Below are 21,149 nucleotides of genomic sequence, written 5' to 3' on the forward strand. Positions count from 1 at the left end.
TTAACAGGATTTAGAAACAGTCTCAGCCCTGGGGAGACTTCAGGGCCGCCTCAGTCAGTGCTGAAGGGAGGCAGGGATTTGGGGGCTGCTACCTCCACAGGAAGGGACACCAAGGGCCAGAGGTCAGCAATCTCAGTGAGGTCACAAAGACAGGCACACCCAGCACCCTGGCCCATGTGCCTCTCCTTCACCTTTGTCTCTGCTCAAAGCTGCTCTCCTGGGTCATCACGGGTGATCTTTAGGCACGTGATTGGTTCTTGCAGAAGTGGTGTCAGGCTGTGGTCAGTGTGGGCCCTCAGGACTTCCCTGTTTTTGGCTCACATCAATATTGGGCAGTGGTGTATGTTTGCTTTGGAGTGGTAGATCCGGTGGATTTTGGCTTTGCCAACTCATTTAATACCTGTTCTCCTAGGTGCTGGGACCCTCTCCTAAGCCGCCTGTTCTCCTAGGTGCTGGAGCCCTATCATAAGCCACATGTTCTCCTAGGTGTTGTGACCCTATCATTAGCTGTGTGTTCTGCTAGGCGCTGGGACCCTATCGTAAACTGCTTGTGAGAGATCTCGGAGGTGCTCCTTATGAGGATCCGCTGCCTGACCTGAGGTGGAACAGTTGCAATTCAAAACCACCCCCCAGAAAAATTGTCTTCCATGAAACCCATCCCTGGTGCCAAAAAGGCTGGGGGACAGCTGGCCTAACGCGGGCTAAGATGTCAGTAGATTTTTGGACTTGGGCCTCAGTTGAAGAGGATTAGATTTTGAAAGGTGGGGTTTGAAGGCTTCTAAAGGGCAGGTTTTCATCTCCAGTGGGGCCTGGCCAGAACTGGGTAGAACTGACCCAGAAGCTGACAACTAGTCAGGCTGGCTCACTGCCTGTGTCCTGTGTGTGCAGCCTTGCTGTTTATTCAATTGTCTGGTGGTGGTGTGGATTCCATCCACAGCCTCAGAGTAGTGGAAGCCATTACTTCAAGGCTGACCTTATTTAACTTTATCAAAAAGACATGAAAATCATTTAGTATAAATCTTCCAGATACCTGTATCCTTTCTTTTCCCAGAGGCTTTTAAGTATTGCAACTTAAAAATCTTCAAAAATAACTTGAAAGGAAAACCTCTAAATATATTTTTGATGAGCACCCTTGAGAGCTTTAATATGTGAAGTAAATTCCCTTGACTTTTGTATTCCTAGAAACTCGTTCATGTTTGCAGATGACTTTGTATTTTGTCAACAGTGGCCACTGGTTGGTGACCATCAACACCTGCCGTGTATCATTTAGAAAGTTGGATGTGGATGTATTCACTTTTCAGACACACAAACACATGGGCTGTTTTTGGTTTTGATTTTTTTGGTTTTTTTTCTCCCCCCAGCTGGATTCAAGAAAGGGAAACAAGCAGACAGAGTAAGTACAAGAAAGCGTCTAAGTGGCTGGGTGGGGGATCCTACTATGGTGTTGGATTGTGTTCTGCCAGACATCGCTCCTCGAAAAGCTGACCCTGAAATGGCTGGCATTGCCCTCACCCTGGGACATTCGTCTGTCTCACCAGAAAATGAAGAATCTGCCAGAGTACTGTGAGTCAAATTCAGTCAGAACTCGATTAACTAAGAGGCTTTGTCTCAAAGGCCAAAACATGAGGACACATTTTTAATTTTTAAGGAGTGCTTCATTGTGAGTCAGTTCTGATGTGTACTGCATTAGGAAACCTCTGAACTTCCACGGTCAGGCCCAGAACTCTGAGGGAAAGTGGTTGTGCCCTTCCCACTGTTTTTGTCACTAGCTGTATTGATTTCCTTAAAACCCTTTTTATATGAGTTCTATTATAGTTTGAAAAAAATTCACTAGGTAGAACTGGAAGCGTTTGCGCTGTGTTAATACTCATGACCCGTTCTGGGTCTCGGTGTATGTGTACTGTATAAATGTACATGTGTGTATGTGGTGTACACATACTACATGTATTTCCACTGCATGTATTTACAGTGTATAGGTATGTACACTACATTTGTGTCCTACACACGTGCATGCTGTAGGCATGCATGTACATGTGTATATGTGTGTATCTACGGGGATGATTATATGCACACTAGTTGGACACCTATCTGTTCTACATGTGCACATACATGCATGTATTTAATGCCATATACATACCTGTGTACGTGCACCATGTGGGTATGTGCACATTATTTCTGCAGATGTATATATACATATGTGCACACAAGCATGCATGTACACTATGCACACTGAATAAACTTCTGGATATGTACACAATAATACGTATACATGCTGCATATGTACGTACACTATTGCATATGTGTATACGTTTTATACGTTAGTGTACTGATGTACATTGTATACATGTGCATATGTGTACACTGCACATGTGTATGCATGCTGTAGTGCACCTACGTACATTGGATAAGAATGTATGTTATATGCATGTGTATACATATAGCAAATAGCATACCTGTGTACATACGGATGTGCATGTGTATGCCATATACATGTACATACAGGTTATAGTATACCTGTGTACACTGTATGCATATAGACGTGTGTACATGCTCTGCATGTACATACATGTTAGCATACCTATGTACATTTGCTATATGGATGTGTGTATGCTCTATGCTTGTACACACGTAGTGAACTTGTTTGTACACTATATATATTTGGATGTGTGTACACTCTATGCATGTACCCTACATGGATCTGGATGTGTGTGCACTCTGTACGCACGTAGTGCACTTATGTACACTCCCCGTATTCGGATGTGTGTACGCTCTATGCAGGTACACGTGTTACAGTGTGCCATATACGTACATTATGTGGATGTAAATGTGTGTGTGCGCTCTATGGCACCAGGAATAGGGCTCCCGCAGGGATCCAAGAACGCACCATCTCGCTGGCACCGGAGCGTGTAGGATGAAAACAGTTGTTTGTTACAACCTAGTTGAAATTTGGCAGGTTACTCTACCCTTTGCAACGATTTAGGAACAGTCACTTCATTGATGTGTGTGTTCCTGAAATCATAAACAGCTCTGTGAGGTGTGTCTCATCCCCAGACGAGAGAGGGAACTGAAACAACAATGACTCGGTCACTTAAGTGAGGTAGAACTAACAGAGCAGCTGTCTAGCTTTCCGTATTATAACTTTGTCAGCAGCTCAATGAGAAATCGGCACTCATCAGGAAATGTGTCCACTTTCTACTGTTCTTTATTCGTGGCGTATTAACTGCCTCGTGTTATTCCTCACAATGTAGCAAAATCCCTCCTAGAGTTGTGAATATAAACAGTTCATGACAAATGTAGTATCTTCTTTGTAACATTGAAAACGATATGTAAGTTCATCTTCAGATATTGTTTGGAAGGATGAGAAGGAAGATGTTTAGGACAAAAGAATAGAGAGCTTTCAAGTAAACAGGGAAAATAAGGACTTTGTGCAAAATATTTCCAAATTTGGAATTTGAGAATACTAAATCTCACATCTAAGATCATAGGTAGTTTTTTTTTTTTGGGGGGGGGGGTTAAAATTAGTACTTGGTTTTCCATGCCTTTGGGAATTTCAGTCCTGATGGAGGATTGCAAGAATAATCTGATTTTTCAGAACAGAAGGGCAGTCTGTCTCAAAGGTAAATTCCAGGTTGTACCATAGAGAAATAGAAATTGCTGTCAACTTTCTGTAAGGTTCTTCAGTTCTTTCCTCTTCTGTGGTTAAAAAACCATCTCTGGGTTTAGTCTCAGCCAAGTTCCTCTTATGAGGTTGCCTCACATTTCGCACAGCTGTTGAGAGTCTTCATCATTCGTAGTTAACTTGTTAAAAGCAAAACCTTGTACTAGTTAGATCTGGGCTCCTTGAAGGCAGGGGTTTGTTTTATATTTTTAATAAGCAGCAGGGTGATGGCAGGGCTAGGGCCCTTCATCCCATCATGCATTCCTCTGAGCTTTCAGAGCTCTCACTGCATGCTGAGTGGTGTTGGCTGTTTAGGGTTTAAATAGGAAGACGAGGCTCTGCGACTTGGGACGCTCTTACTACCTTCATAGAGAGCTTGGTGACAGTTCAGCATGACAGTTTGTGACCCTGCTGTGTATACTTTGTTACGGCCTCACAGAAAGGGTATTGATTTAAACGTGACTAATTTCTTCATGTTTGTTTTTGCCTTTATTCCTAGTTACAGTCCTGATAATTTTTCTTCCTTTAAAATCTTGCTAATGGCTAGTGAATTAGTGATAAACTATATTTACGTGTTCTCTAAATCTAGCGATTTAATTGGAGGTCATTCTTCTTGCACCATGTGTCAGTGCTATGTCAGGATGGCTCAGTTTTACATTGTCAAAGGATTAACTAGAGCAGGATGCAGCCTTACTGGAAATTGCTCGTTTGTGAAATACAGGCACTTTATTTTTTGTTATACTCGAGGTGTGTTCAAATGTAAACATTTTGAGCCGTGTTAGAAGGATATACAAGATTGTAATGAAGAAAGCAGCAACTTGATCAAGTACTAGCTAATGAATTTTATGTTTTAAGTATATGGACTGTGGACCTTGGCAATCAGTTCTCATCTTGACCTTTTATTGTTTTATTAGAATCTTGCTCTGTCATCCAGGCTGGAAGGGTAGAGCCCAGGAGTACAATCTCCATTCACTGCAACCTCTACGTCACAGGTTCAAGCGATTCTTATGCCTCAGCCTCCCTAGTAGCTGGGGTTACAGGGTGTGTGCCACCATGTCTGGATAAATTATTTTTAGTAGAGATGGGGTTTTGCCATGTTGGCCAAGCTGGTCTGCAACTCCTGACCTCAAGTGATCCACCCACCTCAGCTTCCCAAAGTGCTGGGATTACAGGTCTGAGCCACCAGCGCTGGCCTGACCTTCTGTTCTAATATTGGTTATTCAGTCTCGATGATAGCACCTGGTTGTATTAACTTGGGGTAGAAAGCACAATTGCAATGAATCTGGTTGTGTATATACGTGCTGACTTAGCGTTCATGGCAGCACTGTGAGGTGGGCATTGTTCCTGAAGGAAGGCCGATGGGCAAGTCGGGGCTTAGATACGGGACTTGTGGGTAATCACTGCTGTCCCATGGCTGAGATCAGGCCTGTCTGTCGCCTGTACCCTGAACTCTGAACACACAAACGAGCAACTGTCAAGAGTCGGTGCTCGAGTGTGATGTGGCCTGTGGTGTTTGCCTCGCAGCGCTGCTTTGGCTCGGGGCAACAGGGCAACAGCTCCCTCCCTCGTTCGGCTGCCTGGGAGTCCCAGGAGAACCCACTGATACCGTTTATAAATGCCGGACATCGAGCGTTCTCCTTGGTACCAGCACATCTGGAATTGGACAGCTCGGTTAGATTCTCGGCCAGCAAACCTGTACAAGAGTGTGTGAACTCTGCGTTTGCTTCGCCCGGACAAAGGTGAATTCGTGGTCACTACTGGATGGCAACAGGTGTGGCCTCAGGAGCAGCACGGAGACAGGCACCCGGGTGCAGGAAGAGCATCTGCAAGAGGGGGTGGGGAAGGTGACAGACGCAGGTGCGAGTTTAGCTGTTACCGTGGATGGGGGGTGGTTGGGTAAGACCAGATTTTCTCATTGTTGCCCCTTTCTGAAAAAGACCCTGAATTGACTTCTCTGTGGCTCCTCGTGCCTCCTTGTCAGGTTGGAGGAGACTGCTCTCCTGGCTCAGGCCCTGCTTGCGGCATCACGGAAGCTGCTGTTGCTTGCCCTGCCCTCCCTGTGACGTCCTCTGTGCTGTTGTCCGGGAACAGTTCTGCCGAGCAAGCTTGGACTCTGCTCCCTTCTGCTCTTGGATTTCGTGTCTGGAAAGCTTGTGTTCTTTCCTGATTTTTGATGATGCTGAGCTATGTTTTTGCAAGGATCACGCGTGCCTATAGCAGGGAGAAGCCCCTTTGCAATTTTAACATCTTGACGCTCTCAAGCAGAGCTTGCTATCGAAGTTGACAGCCTCCTGTGTTTTTGTTTAGGCAGAAACTGAATTTCAGTCCTAGGACAGCTTCAGCACACTTGATCCTAGCTCTTCTCTCTCACTGCTCCCCTCGTGTGTGGCAGAAATCATATGCCCTGAAGTTTACCAGTCCCTTCATTTGAAAATCAGTTAGTGTATGTGATCCTCATGAGAATTTTACTTTTTATAAAAGCAATCGCAAAGACTGGGTTTTGCGAAACCAGTGTTTTATGTGTATATTAATTGCACTCACAATAAGCTTTGTCTTCTAAATATTTCATGTTTCAGATTAGCCCTGGAATCATGCCCTGGAGTAGTTTTGCTATTCCGCTTTTATTTTTGGCTAAGGTAAAGTTGAGAACATTGTGATATTAGATGTAGTGAGTCCTTTTAGTTTCTTCTATGTCTGTTTTCCTTTAAGCCAGAACCAGCAGACTGATACAAGTTTGTGAGCACCTGGCATCTCCCAGGCCTTTCCTGGGTCTTCCCTCCGCTGTCTTGTGGACAGAGCAGTCATTGGTGGAAGATGAACTTGAGAATCTGTGTGTGGAATTAAGTAAATGTCGTAGCTCTCTTCTGTGACAAACTGAATGACATTAAGCCCAGTAAATTGTAACAGCAGACTTTGCACATACAAAGCATTGAACACCAGGAAGGTAACCAGGCTGCGATGCTTCTGGTCCTGCACAAGACCTCCGGTATCACAGCGCATTTAACATACTGGCAGCATTGAGCGTTTGAAAATGTTGTGTATGTACCATGTCCGTGATTTTCGAGGGCCTGGATAAACACCTCTGGTTATCGCAATCTTTATCAATGGGAGCTTAAGGTTAGTACTGGGGCAGACTGTGTTTTAAAGAATTAAGGTGTCTCGAGTATGTTTCAGTTTTCCCATGAAGAAGAAACATGTCAGCTGTTCTTTCCTGGACTGTGGCTATCACAGTGCCCCACCACGGTTGGTCACATGTTTACTTCCCCTCCATTTAACCGGGCTGGGCTTGGGCCAGAGTACTTCGGTTGTCAAATGTCATATGAGGCTGAGGAACTGTCTTCTGCTTCATCATTAGCTTATGGAAACACTGTTTTCCAAAGCATACTCTCCTTTATCATTTGTGTTTATATAAAATAATGGAATGGTTATTTTAACTGTGCAGTTTCCTATGTTTGGTTATTTAATTGCAGAAAGATAATGGTTTTATTTTGCTAAAATCTGTGCTAGGAATTGTGCAAAATCTTTGTGAAATGCCCAGTTTACTAGCTTAAGTTATAGATCTTTGTATAGAAAAGAAAAAGCCTATTGCTACAAGGAGCATTGTCTTTATCGATGCAAAAAGCTTTAAACTTATTGGCCGTGTAGTAGGTAAAAATGCATCAGAATGTGACGAAAATTGAGAAAAGCATTGAAGTTTTAAAATCTGCTCTGCAGTTTTCTTCAACTCCCTTGCAAGATACTTAATTTGAATAAAAGACAGAATAAAGTGTTCCCACTGAGGAAAGTGGCAGGAGGACTGTTTAGAATGTGTTCTGAATCTGAGCAGTCCTGCCACACTCGTCTGTGATGTGGTGGTGTCCATGGTGTCACTTTTACAGAACTTTAAGAATGCCTCTGTGAATAAAATACATTTTATTCTTAGTATTTCTGTTTTGAGTTTTGAGGTGTGTAAAACGTGTTAATGGTTTCTTTCCCTTACAGAATTTGCTTGTTCTTTTTTTTTTTTTTTTTTTTAAATGCCTACAAGACTCTGAAGCACATTAATCGCTTAAAAAGGAAAGAAAAAAAAAAAGGGCCAGGCGTGATGGCTCACGCCTGTAATCCCAGGGCTTTGGGAGGCCGAGGCGGGCGGATTGCTTGAGCCTCGGAACTCGAGACCCAGGGAACCAGCCTGGGCAACCTGGTGAAATCCCATCTCTACGGAAAACACACAAATTAGCTGGGCATGATGGCTGCACACCTGTAGTCCCGGCTACTCCAGAGGCTGAAGAGAATCGCTTGAGCCTGGGAGGTGGACCTTGCAGTCAGTGGAGATCACGCCCCTGCTGTCAAGCCTTGACAGAGTTGGGACCCTGTCTGAAAAACAGCAACGTTCATAACGTATGGGTGAACTGCCCGGCTGCTCTGTCTAGAGTAGAATAAATCTAATTATGTTTTTGCCTTTTATTAGCATTGAAATTTTCTTAATTATCCCTTTGTTTTCATTACATTGTAGCAATATATTGCCGCTTAGAGTCTGGAACAAGTAGGCTTCTCTGGATCAGGTTCTTACTGGATGGCTAAAACTTAGAATGATTTTTCCCTTCCTTGGATGCGACTTATAGAACTTTGCCTTTTGAGGTGATGTGCTGCATTTGATAGCGGACACAGGAATGCCCGAAGAATTCACTTACAGGGCTAAAATATACGTGCTTTGTAGTGTTTCCCTCCTAGAATGAAAACGGTACCTCTCATTTGTGGGTCGATGATGCTACTTGCTGAAAACTTTTAAATTTTTATTTATTTTATTTTTTTCAGACGGAGTCTTGCTCTGTCGCTGAGGCTGGAGTGCAGTGGTGTGATCTTAGCTCTCTGCAAACTCCGCCTCCCAGTTTCACGCCATTCTCCTGCCTCAGCCTCCCGAGTACGTGGGACTACAGGTGCCCGCCAGCACGCCTGGCTAATTTTTTGTATTTTTGGTAGAGACGGGGGTTTCATCGTGTTAGCCAGGATGGTCTCGATCGCCTGACCTTATGATCTGCCTGCCTCCTTCTCCCAAAGTTCTGGGATTACAAGCATAAACCGCCGCCCCCGGCCAAATACATGTTTGTTTACTGCCTCAGTCCTCCGTTGGGTAGCCCTGTTCTTCGTCGGATATTCAGGGAGCGGGGGCATCTTGAGTCTTGAAAGGTGTGCTCTGCGAGATGGGAATCTTCCGGCTGCTTATTTAGGGAATCCTGCCGGCTGTCATTTACTGGAGAGCGCAGTTTCCTGGCTGCCCTGGTCTTTGAGGGGAGGGAGACTGAGGGGTCATTTTCCCACCTGGACCAATGTGTTTATTAAACCTGGTTTGTGTATCATTTGGATCTTTTTATGAAGGAAAAGCTACATCTGTGACTTTCAGATGAGTGGAAGTCATGTTAAAAAATATATATATACAAATATATATATATATATAGGCTACTATGGAGAAGTTTTGTCCTTGTGACCTGTGAATACAGTCACAGGAGAGCAGAATGTTCACGGTGTGGGTGCTTACAGTGTACATGCAGAGTCACATTCTTCACTAGTATAACGTTAAAAAGTGACAAATAAGAGAAAAATATTTTGCTCATTACAACGTCGGTAAGAAGCTGGCAGCACTCTTGTTTTTGGAGGGGTGTGAAGGGAATATTGAGAAAGTGTCATCAACATTAGACTCGCCCACTCTGCAAATCCTGTGCCAGCTGGAGTGAGGACCCCGTGATGGAAAGATGCACCCCTCTTCCCGGAAGGAGTTGAATCTTTGTAGCGCTCAGGACGCATGGTTCATCTCTATATAAAGGCAGAGTGTGAAACGCCGTGGAGGCTGAGAGAAGCGATGTGGTTAGCAAGTATGAGTGAGACGTTTGGGGCTTGTTAGCACCTGGCGTGTGTGCAGCAAGCTTTGCTATCTGCACATGTGTGATTCTTAGAACACTGGCGTCTGGAACCGTGGGGGCTGTCGAGGGCCCCAGCTCCTGGCGGGCTGAGGAGTTCCCTGTTACCACCAGGATAACCGTGATTTTTGAAGGCTGTCACTCAATCCCAAGTCCTGGAAGGGGGCTCCTTTCAGAGAGGAAAACACCCCTAGAGCCTCAGGCAGAATTCAGTGATTTTTCTTATAATGTTGCTTAGATTTCGCAACACATGAAACCAAGAACATATTTCAGAATGCTTATGGTTCTTTTGTAACCATGGAAACAAAGTAAGTTGCAGTCGATGGACAGTTTGCGGAAGCTGAACTGCCTACATCGTGAGCACGGCGCTCTCCCTACCGCCCTGGGCCTTGCTCCGGTTTGCTGGGGAGGCTTTGCAGGGCCTCTTGTCTGGGATACCTCTCTCATGTCCCATGTTGCTACCCCTGGTCACAGCCATACTGCTGGGCACCTGCGACGTGAGGTCACTGAGTGGACACGGAGCCGCGGGGCAGCAGTTGGTCAGGAGGTGGCATCCACATGGTCCGAAACAGGTTTCTGTTCATTAAGAATGATCATTGCAATAAAAACAGAGTGAAAGAAAACTCTCCTGACCTGAGAATGCGTCCGCTGAGTTGCATAGGGAAGTGCAGTGAGGAAGGTGAGGGCTGAAAGGAAATGAGGGAGGGAGAGGAAAGGAGAGAAGGGAAGCGAAAGGGGGAGGGCGGATGGGAGTGAAGAGGGAGATGGAGGAGGAAGAAGAGAGAGGGCGGTGGGCAGGAGCCTGGGAAATGTGTCCCAGAGCCGGTTCCTGACCGTCGTGGGTGCGTCAGAGCTGATCTTCCAGGAGAGGTGGCCTGGGAGGGCTGACCCTTAGGAAGTGAGGGCCAGGGGGAGCTGATTTTTTGGCCCTCAGCGGGGCTGTTGTTGACCTGAGATACAGTCGATAGTTTTCCTGAAGAGATCGTCTGCACAGCCACCGTTTGCTGCCAGGTTGGAGACAGAAGTGCTCCTCCCCATGGATTCTTTCTAGTTTGTGGATTTTTCCCAGTTTACCTGAGCAGCCTGTCAGTGGAAATGTCGGGGATTACTAACATGTCTCCATTCTACAGAGCAGTCGACCAGCTTCCAATCCTGTAGTTGTTGGGGGCACCATTCCGGTCCTGTCAGTGCCGGCCCAGCGTGGAAGCCGCAGCCCGAGGTGCTGGGAAACCTGCGGGGCTCTCACTGCCAGGGTTCTGATGGGAATCGAGCGCCGGAAGAAAGATGTCCTTAGGGCAGAGCCTGGCGAGGAGGGGGTGCTGCTGTTGCAGCAGTACATGGAATTTCAAATGACAAATGAAACAAGCTTTTAATTATGACCAGAGCCCTATGCTCTGCGTTTCTTCAAATGGAAATGTTGTGCTGAAATGAAATTGCTGTTAATCGGTTGCCTCATGCAAGACGCAAGACGGAGGGCTGGGAGCAAAGTAGAACGTGGACTTATCTACAACGCTTCCTCCTCTCAGACTATCATCAGTTGGATGGTGCTACACAGGAATATGTGAGAATTCGTGTGAGAAAGGTGATGGGTGCAGACCTGTGTGACCGGCAGGTGTGTGGGGAGGTTTGAGAGAAGCTTTTGGCTGAAGTGATGTCAGATGCAGGTGCTGAAGTGTGATGTCTGTCTGGATGGAAGAGCACACACGCCTCTGGGCTGCGGGAAACAGATAAAGGAGGAGGTGGGCAGACGTGAGTCGTGTCTTAGGAATGGTAGCAATTCAGGCAGACCCAGGATCAGGCTCCCACGGGGGAGGAGTGGATATCAGGACCCAGGGAGCGTGGGGCGGGGGTCATGCCCAGGCCTCTGCGGGTCTTGCTCTTGTGTCAGCAGGGCCCTGTGCTTGCCCTCCTTAAAACTTTCCTGATCCATAAAACGGGCACGACAAAATCCACCTTGTGACACTGAAGCTTAAATGAGATGAGGTACATGGTGTCTTCCTTCCCTTCCTGACACATCCTAGACTCACAGCTATGGTAGCAGCGACAGACTGGATGGAATGCTGGAGCCGCTTTGCGCCTGGTGAAGCCACATGGATTTGTGCAGTGCTGGCGACTGTCTCTGAAAGCCTTTGGTCATGGCAGTGGCAGCCTGGAGTGGCTCTTGGCATACTTGAGTCTGTGGAGTGCAAGGTTGACTGGAGCTCCGAGGCCATTGATACTATCCAGGGGTGAGCTGATGAGGCCCTAAAACATGGGGGAAGGCCGAGAGGACTTGGCTGCCAGAAGCATTGTAGATTTCTGGCTTCGAGAACTGGCTGACTTATGGACATAGGAAGGTAAACCCAGATGGCTCCAAAATTGTAAGTCCAGAAGAAAGGTGGGAGGGTACAATTGCTGACTAGGTCATGGTTGCCCTGTCCCTTTGTTTCTGGCCATCGTTTCTCCTCCCTCCCCCTGCCTTTGTGGGCTGGAGGGCCTGAGCCTGCACAGCGGTCTATTTCATGATGACAATGGCCGATTATTACCCTGCAGTAAGAAGTCTCTCCATTTTATTTGGCAGCAGTAGTTCAATAAATTTAAGGAGTGATGGTGTAGTAGTATTTGTTTTATTTGTGCTTTTTTTTTTTTTAAGTGTCATTTAACTGAATGTTATTTCCAATTTCACTGATCACTTTGAGAGGCCAAAACATGCTTTGATTTGTTATTTTGTGTTTGAGCTAGTTTATTGCCTCACAGGAATGCCAAGTATTCTGTTGTCACACATCATTAAGTATCTCAAATTGTGTTACTATAATACTTAGCTGAATTACCTCCCTTGTTTTGGCTTTTAAAAATCTAAAATCTGTGTGAAACACAGGATGGTGCATCTCCATTGAGGGTTGTTGAGAAGTGTGACTTTTCCTGGCATGCTTGAGAATCAGTGACATTATTTTATAGAAACACTTTGTAACTGACAGCAAAGCTAGAAGCTCCTGTAAAGGGCAGAGTAGGCAACGTGTGATGCTTTGAGGGCCACAGAAGTCTCTGCATATATTTCTTTTGTGAAAACTTCAACGTGTAAAAATCCCTGGCCAAGGCTCGGTCGGGGATCATGGTTTGCAGACCCTTAACAGCAGTTTAGCTGAAAGCTGGTCTCCCATGCGGTGAGCAGGAGCCCACCTCATTGCTTCAGCCAGGAAGATGCTGCCCTCATGCTGGAATTTACTTCAAACAAACTTGAAAGCTCTGGCACTGCTGCTCATTTCCATACTGTTGCAGGCTATCTAAAATACGGAGGATGCCTTGGCGTTTTGATTTTGTTACTCCTCTTGAACGGCTCTGAGATGGCTCATCGCGAGTTAGACATTTGCAGAAATGATCAAGCAGAGCTGCAGTCATCTTGCAGATCAAGTGAAGTTTTTTCTGAAAACTCGTTACAGGCTTAAATTTCTGATCCCGTTCCATCCACTGATCTTGTATGATTGGTTTCTTTTTGTACCCATTTGGGTCTATGAAGCGTCTCCCCACCGTGGTAGAAATTTAGCTCTGATATTGTGCGTGAGTCGGTATCCTCACTCCTCATCTGCGAGGAGAAAGTGCTGCAGGTCCTGTGTGGTTTCCATCCCCTCCCTGCACGCGGATGGATTGGGAGGTATTTGTGGTGTGTGAACTTGCTACCCCCAGAGCCTTCTGCTTCATTCCCTGGACCGCTTTCCTCCCTCCTCCCTCCTGACTCATTCCCCTGGACCACACTTCTCCCTCCTGGTTCACTCCTTGGGCCGAACTCCACCCTCCTCCCTCCTGGTTCACTGCCCTGGGCCCCCACGCCTCCCTCCTGGTTCACTCCCCTGAGCCCCCACGCCTCCCTCATAGTTCACTCCCCAGGGCCCCCACGCCTCCCTACTCTCCTGGGCCACATTCCTCCCTCCTGGTTCACTCCCCTGGGTCCCCAATCCTCCCTCTTGGGGGCTTGGTAGTTTCTGATATGCTTGTGCCAGCACGATAAGGCTGAGTGGCAGCTCCAGGGCTGCGGCTGCTCACGCAGCTGTGGCATGAGTGCAGAGAACTGCGGGGATGCAGCTGCCCTTGCTGTGAGGCTTCGAGTGTCATAGTCGATATGGGAAACTGGGTGGGATGTGGATGTCCCAGGAAGGGACAGGAGCCTCCCCTCAGCCTCTGTCAAACAGTTCTCAGCCAGGCGTGGTGGCTCACGCCTGTAATCCCAGCACTTTGGGAGGCCGGGGCGGGCAGATCACCTGAGGTCAGGAGTTGGAGACCAGCTTGGCCAATGTGGTAATTTTTGACGCATTAAGGAAAATGACTCACACTAGTTTGCCTTGCTTTTTAATTGATAATTGGTATACCCCAGTAGTCTGAACTTGTTAAGCAACCATTCTTACCGAAAGACTAATCTTTAAAAGTCTCTTCCTCTTGACACGTCTTTGGCTGCTGTAATCAAATGCAATGTAATCAGCACTGGTTAATGGCTTTCCTTGCTTGGCTAACAAATGCTCCTCAAAAACTTTGATTTCTTGTTATTTTCATTTATAATTATGTTTTAAGCCTTCTAATTTTTCTAGCTTTCCTGCAAGTTGGGAATAACTGTGATGGGTGCTTAGTTTGGGATGTTGACGTACACTCTATGCCCAGCTACTATGCCATTGTGTGAACACTGATTTCTCACTTTCTCATGAAGACTGATTTCACCTAGTTTGGTAAATTCTATTAATTTTAAGGAAGGGGGTGGAATGCAACTGCTGTTAGGAGGCTTTTCTAAGGATCGGGGAAATGTTGCCATGATTATTACCATTACAGAAGGCACATAAAAATACGTGCTGCCTTCAGTCATGATGAATCTGTAAGTCCGCATCTGTGACTGCAGAAAACGGCAGCCCCAAATCTTAAAATCGTGTGGATGCACCAAGCCCATCTGCAGGGCACTGTGGAGCAGCCTGCATTAGCCGAAGTTGGCCCACAAGCCCTGAGGGATGGTGTCTGAGTTATGATAAGGCTCTGACTTGGGATTAAACAGGCCTCCAAATAGTGTGATATTCTAAACAAAGACATGATACTGCCCAGGGAGCCCAGTGGGCACCTGTAGGCAGTGTAGGTGAGAAAAGGTTCCAAAGAAGATTCCTGCAGCTCAGCTAGGAGGATTCTGTAAGGCAGTAGACACATCAATGTTCACATAGGAGTGTTGAGCTATATTCATTCCTTTTAAGCAGCCAGGCTTGTGTGTGTTTTTAGGGGCACTCACATGGCGCCCTTTCCACCCTCACTGCCGGTTGTGCCTGTTTGATGTTGCGGACTTCTGTGTTAAGTGTGTCCACTCTCCAAATGTATCTCTGTCTCTAGAATATTTTAGAGTAGACCATTTATTGTTTAAACGCTTGTTTTTAGTGAGGAAGAAATCTTTAAAATGGGCCATACCGACCCTGCTATAAATGTTGAACAATGGCACGTGTAATGTTTAACACGTAGTGTTTAAAGTAGAAGACAGTTTAATTTAGAAATCCTGTTGCAATGCCAACTTAAATTACGACCATCTGTACACATATGGAAAAGAATGAGAGTGAAGGTACAGAATTGGAATTTTGTCTATTTTGTAGAGATTCTGTAATGTATCAGGTACAAGTCTCACTTCATGATTTAAATGCATGAAGCTGAAATTAGAAAACTTGACAAAAACATGCCTTTGAATAGTGAGCCTTTATCCTCCTTGAAATAGTGATTCATTCACTAAAACGTCCACCTGCAACTTTGTCAAATACATTTGTTGCATTAGTCCTCAAGTGAGCTCAGTTTTCCAGACAGACAGATTATTACTGTTTAAAGTTTGTCCTGATGATGTTGGTGAACAGGGAAAATCCTTTGACGTGGATCCTCTGTGTGTGTTACACATCAGACGCGGCCTGCCCAACCCTCTGCCTGTAACTGGGAACCTTGACTGTCAGGATCATTGTAGAGAACCTTGAGGAAAGCAAAACAAGCCTCTGGAGTAGCAAAAGATGTAGCTGATTTCATGCAATAAAACTTACACATTTTTCTTTAAAATGCTTCCTTCGGAACGTCAGCTTGCTGACTATCTTAGAATCGCTGTAGTCCGCTGACAGCAGTCGTGGGAACAGGTGCATGGCCTGGCTGATGCAGGAGGGTCTCAGAGTGGAGCCACACTCCTGACACTGAAGGAGGGGCTGGAGCCATCACGCTCGTGACTCGTGCAGATGGCCTTGGCTGACCTCCAGAAGAGAAAACGTCAGTATCCAAGGAGGAAAAAGTCTATTAATTTCATGAGTGTTTGCCTTCGCAATGGCTAATACCCTGAGTTTGTGGCACCTGCTGTCTCTGGAATGAGGAGTCTTCCCTTCCTGGCAGACAAGCTCTAGATGGGAACAGGAGCTGTGGTTGCTGGATTGAAGAGGTTTCCTTCTTGGGGAGGTGGTCTTCGAGCCTGACATGAAGGAAGCTGTGACTGGCGGGAAAGGGCCTTGGAGACAGTGTATTTACCAGGAGGGTTGGTGACTGAGAACCATCCTGTTCCGAGTGTTGCCATTCTGATTCTAGAGTAAACTTGGGGAGAAACAACAGCCAAAAGCCTCGAGGAATATTCTGTGATGTTGATGACATTTGGTAGATTTGTTGCTGAGACTCTGAAATGAGAAGCCCTGGAGGTGCAGGTCTATCAGGCCGTGGGACGTGGGAGAGCTGCTGCTTCAGGGGTTGGAGTCCCCGTGCCAGAGGCTCAGTCCTGCAGAGACTTCTGCACAGTGGGCAACTGATGCCTCCGGTTGATTGTGAGTCCCCCAGATGAATACCCATGAAAGGTACCATGTCAGCAAAGAGTCAAACTCTGTGAAGCATTCGGAGATTTATTCTGAGCCAAATGAGTTACCATGGCCCTTGATACTGCCCTCAGGAGATCCTAAGAACGTATTCCCAAGGTGGTCAGAGCCCAGCCTGGTTTTATAGCTTTTAGGGAGGCATAAGACAATCAATCAAATAAATGTAAGATGTACATGGGTTTGGTCTGGAAAGGTGGGACAACTGGAAGCAGGGGTGTCCAGGTCATAGGTAGATTCGAAAATTTCCTGATTGACAGTTGGTTAAGAGAGTTGTCAGATAAGGGGTTGTGGAGACCAAGGCTTTGTCATGTGGAGGAAATCCTCCAGGTAGCTTTGGAGAGAATAGATTGTAAATGTTTCCCATCAGACTAAGCGTCTAAGTTCTGTCTAATTCCAGAAGGGAGGTGGGGTGATGAGGCAAGTCCGACCCCCCAGCGATCATGGCCTGGACTAGTTTTTCAGATTAGCTTTGGAATGCCCTTGTCAAAAGCAGGGGCTGTTCAGATGGGCAAAGGGGCTTCGAATTCTAATGTTTTTAAAACCAGAAAGTGATTGTGTTTTTTTCTGTGGATGACAGCCAGTGTAGTAATTAATATTTTATTAGCAGATTAATTTGGAAGTCAATGTGTTTTCAAGTATGTTAATTATTAAATCATCAACAAACAGAGAAGGGCTTACTTTGAAACCAGCCTGAGACTCAAGAGGCTCATCAAAGAAAACGATGGACTTGGGAGAACTGATTCACGTGTTTACTGTGCCAAGTTTCAGACATTATGAGAAGTCTGTGCTGATACACTGTGACTTGAGAACTTAAATCTTGATGGACTCTTAAGAGTGAGGCTTTTTTTTTCTTTTCTTTTTAAATGGTCAGTGTTTCTGTCTCCTGTGTTTTGTCTTCCAGCCGCTGAGCACTTTAGCTTTGTGTTCACGTGGCCTTGTTCTCCGAACCACCTGCTTTGTGGCTCCTCTGTCCTGCCCACCTTGATCGCGTCTTCCCTGCCCCGTGGGTTTTATCCCGAGGACTGTTCTCCGCTGTGGGGAGGGGAGGATCAGTGGACACTGGCTTTACCGACTCATTTTCTGTGTAGCTCCCAGTTTCTCAAAATCTTAATTGTCTTGGATTCCCTGTGAAACTGGGAGTCAGGCCTTGGGCGCAGTACTGGGGCAGGAGGGAGAGATGAGAACAGGAAGGATGGGTTTGTCAGGGGAAGGAACCCCTTGCCAAATTCCTGTGTCTGTTTTAGGTTAAAGATGAATGGCCGGATGGTGGATGTCTCACCTGCTGTGGCTGGACCTCGCTGTGCTGAACCCTGAGCAGGGGCCCCAGCAGCTGCCTCCTGCCAGGCCGGGGCCACAGGGCTGGGCTTCTGCCTCTGGGAGGGCTCGTGCCAAGGTGCAAGGGTCTGCACCGCTCGTGTGTGACCTGAGGGGCATGTGGGAAGCTTTTCTGTGCTCCTCACCTGGGAGAAGTTGAGCTCATCTGGGCTAGAGCCTCTGGGGAGGTAGGAAGGCAGAGGCCTGGAATTCCTGCTTTCCCCAGACAGCAAGAAAGCTCAGCGTTGCACCTGCTCTGAGATGCCCTCAGCAGCCATATATAGTTGATTTTAACATGACGGAAGGTGCCAATTAACCCGGCTCTGTGGAGAGCTTTGAGGAGTCCAGGCCCTGGGCCCCGGGCTTTTTAATATGTTCCTTCCTGAACAAAAAACAACAAAAGATCCCTCTGGCTGATGTCGACTGCGTGGGGTAGGACATGCCGAGCTTGGGTGGGGCTTGCCCCTGAGTTTCCTTGGTGCTCCTCCCAGCCCCCACAGACACCAGCCTCTCCAGGCCGAGGCTTGTCCTGTTTAGACCCTCGTTGGTGGGGTCTGTGGTCCTGGATCGAGGGCCCAAGCACTTCTTTCCTATTATTATAAATGATTCACCAGAGATGCACGGCTGTGCCCAAACATCTCACGAGCATGAGATACAGCCAGTGTCGCCGCCGCAAGCTCATAATTCTAGTGGAAAGAGGAAATTTTACTTTTAATGTGCTCGTGTGACTCAGATGCAAATATTCAATTCCCATTAAACTTTCACGACCTTGAGATCCTCTGAGATTCCTTGGAAAGCCGTTCCTTGGCCCCACGACTAACTCTCCTGTGGAAGGAGGCTGGGGTGGTCCGCGGGGTCTGGGATCCTGCTGCGTTCTCCAGGATTCCTTAGGTTTCATCATTAGTCCCAGCTCTTCAGCAGGTGGAGCTGATTGACTCTGACATTTCCATTATGTTGTTCTTGTGTTGCCTCAGTTAACTTAGAATAACCAGTATTTACCAGAAATAATTGATGGCGAGATGGGAATTATTGGTGATTCCCTGACATAGGCAGCCTGTATAGATAAGCGTGTTACACGGTGTCTAATTTCTGAGATGTTGGTCCACACCTTCTCAGGAACACACTTTCAGGGGTAGATTCCTGTGCAGGAGAAGCTGCTTTTCCCCGAGACGCGGTGGCGGCTCCTGCACTGGCATGGCAGGGTGGCTGTGTGACTGGGCAGGGCTGGACATGCTCCTGCGCTGGGCGCCCACCTCCGCCCTACATCTGTGTCGAGGGTGCCTGCCTTTGTTCCCCCAGGTCGAACTCATAGAATTGTATACCTTCCTGACACATTCCTGCATAGAGATGATTAGATCTGGGGGCTGAATCTCAATCGGACATGCATGTAGGTAAATTATTGACGTGAATGACTTGGGTCCTCCACCTTCAGGGTCAGGAGGCACGAGGTGGGTTTGGAGACAGCTGCCTGGCCTCAGGAAGTTTCTCTCAGAGCCTGTTTCTTTCTCTAGCAAAGTAAATTATGCCTACCTCACCGGGCTTAACACACGCTCAGTACTCAGATGCTGTCTGATCTTTGTTATAGTTAGTATTTGGGGAACAGCGTGGCTGGTAAGAAAATGTGTTATCTTTACAATTTATACAATGTCATACAAGGCAAGCGTGAAACCGGGACACTACCTTAATCTGAAGATGCTGGTGCTTAGTCTTCTCCTCAAGCATTTTGTTGTCATTCTGGCGTGTGTCAGCCAAGTCATATGACGGTACCGCGTGCGTGATGCCAGCTCAGTTACCTTGGAATGGGGAACCTGAGGCTGCCAGGGAGCATCACTCCTGCCTCCAGTCCTCGGGGGTTTCTCTCTCTCTCTCCTTTCCTCTGTCCCTCCCTATCCCCCAATCTTCCTCACCACTCCTGCTCCCCTCCCTACCCTCCTCACTTACTCTACAACAGAGGTCCAGACTTTGACAAATCCCAGCTGGGCCTATTTATCGCTTGGCTGGGAAAGCAGAGGGAAAGGGGCCCAGTTACTACAAAAATAGAGAATTGAAATAGAATGTGAGCTATTTTTGCGTCTTGTTTTTTATTTTATTCTGAATATAAAAGGCAAGTGTCAAACAAAATCGGTGCTAACTGCGCCACTCAGCTCCGAGTCTGCTTTGTCGGGGCTCCGTGGGTTCCCACGCCCTGGCCTTCTCCATGAGCGTCTGGACACGCCGTGGCTGTGAAAGGAGCATTCAGTTATGGTCCTTTGAATGTTCCAGAGTCATGTTTAATAAAAATCTTCACGTTTACCCACAGCCAAGTCTTGATTTAATAATAGGTACTGCAGGTCTCTGGGTAGGGCTGAGCCTCTGTTTTAGAAGCAGCTGCACCATCTGAGGGGCAGGTCCGTGTGGGCTGGCAGGCGGCCTGGTCCTTGGAGCACAGGGTGTACCTGACTCAGTCCTGGCAGTGGGGGGCCTTGCAGTTCTAGAAGGTAGTGATGCAACCTGTGGCATAAATAAAAAGCCTCATGTGCCCCCATGAGAAGCTGGGGCTTCCCCTCAGTACTGTGGTGTGCTGTGTTTGTGATCGTGCAGATGTAAAAGGGTGAGGGAGATGTCTAAAAACCAGGCTCCCAAAGACAGCCCTTCATGTCTGGTGCTTTCATGTGTATATGCACACGTGTTTGACGCGTGTACACCTTCACACGTTCACCTCTTTCATGCATGTACACCTGTTCCTGTGTTCATACACCTGTTTCGCGCATGCGCCTGTTTCGCCTGTGTATGTGCCTGCGCGTTCACCCTGTATTGCGTCATACGTTGTATTTTACATATTGGGTATTTTCAGTTTGTATCGTGAGCTTGTAACGACGTCGTGAAGAAAAGAGGGGGCCCTGGCAGCCTTTGGCTCTGAGAAACGTGATGTCACGGGAACAGATGAGACAGCCCGGGTGAGGCCGGCAGAGGCCATCGTGGCCTGGGAGTCCGTGCACATCCACTGTCTGTCGCTGTGTGACAAGTGACCACAAAATTAGGGGCTTAAGGCAAAGTACACGTACGACTGTACAGCTTCTTCAGGTTGCAAATTCAGGGCAGCCTTGCTGAGCGGCTCTGGCCCAGTCCCCCGGGTCACCGTGAAGATGCTGTCCAGGGCTGCAGCCATCTGTAGGCTCAGCTGGGCTGGAGGTTCTGCTCCAGGATGCTGTGCTGACGTGTCTGCGGGCAGAGGCCTGGTCGTCCACACCTGGCCACTCCCCGGGGCTGCCAAGTGCATTCCTGCCCAGGGCCGCTCCTTTCCCCAGAGACATAGCAGTGCTGGTCTTATGTCCAGCGTCAAGGTGGCCGGGTCAGGAGCAAAGACTTGTTTCCCCTACTCGGCGGCTACTCCTGCAGGACTGGGAGACAGTGGAGGTCGCGCAGGAAGGTGTTCGCTGAAGACCGTGCTCTGTGACTTGACGGGTGTTCCTCCCAGGA

At 47.2% G+C, this 21,149-nt stretch overlaps 1 protein-coding gene across 1 annotated transcript in view; it reads left to right on the forward strand.

Annotated features, from left to right (window-relative positions):
- Positions 1-1,417: 1,417 nt before the first annotated feature.
- The window catches only part of LOC139361438 (disco-interacting protein 2 homolog C-like), a 94,314-nt gene continuing 74,582 nt past the window's right edge, over positions 1,418-21,149 (forward strand). The window contains exon 1 of the mRNA XM_071090043.1: positions 1,418-1,563. The gene's annotated coding sequence lies outside the window, so the exon portion shown is untranslated. The remainder of the gene's footprint in view (positions 1,564-21,149) is intronic.

Source organism: Macaca nemestrina, unplaced genomic scaffold (genome assembly GCF_043159975.1).
Source record: "Macaca nemestrina isolate mMacNem1 unplaced genomic scaffold, mMacNem.hap1 Scaffold_498, whole genome shotgun sequence".
NCBI lineage: Eukaryota > Metazoa > Chordata > Mammalia > Primates > Cercopithecidae > Macaca > Macaca nemestrina.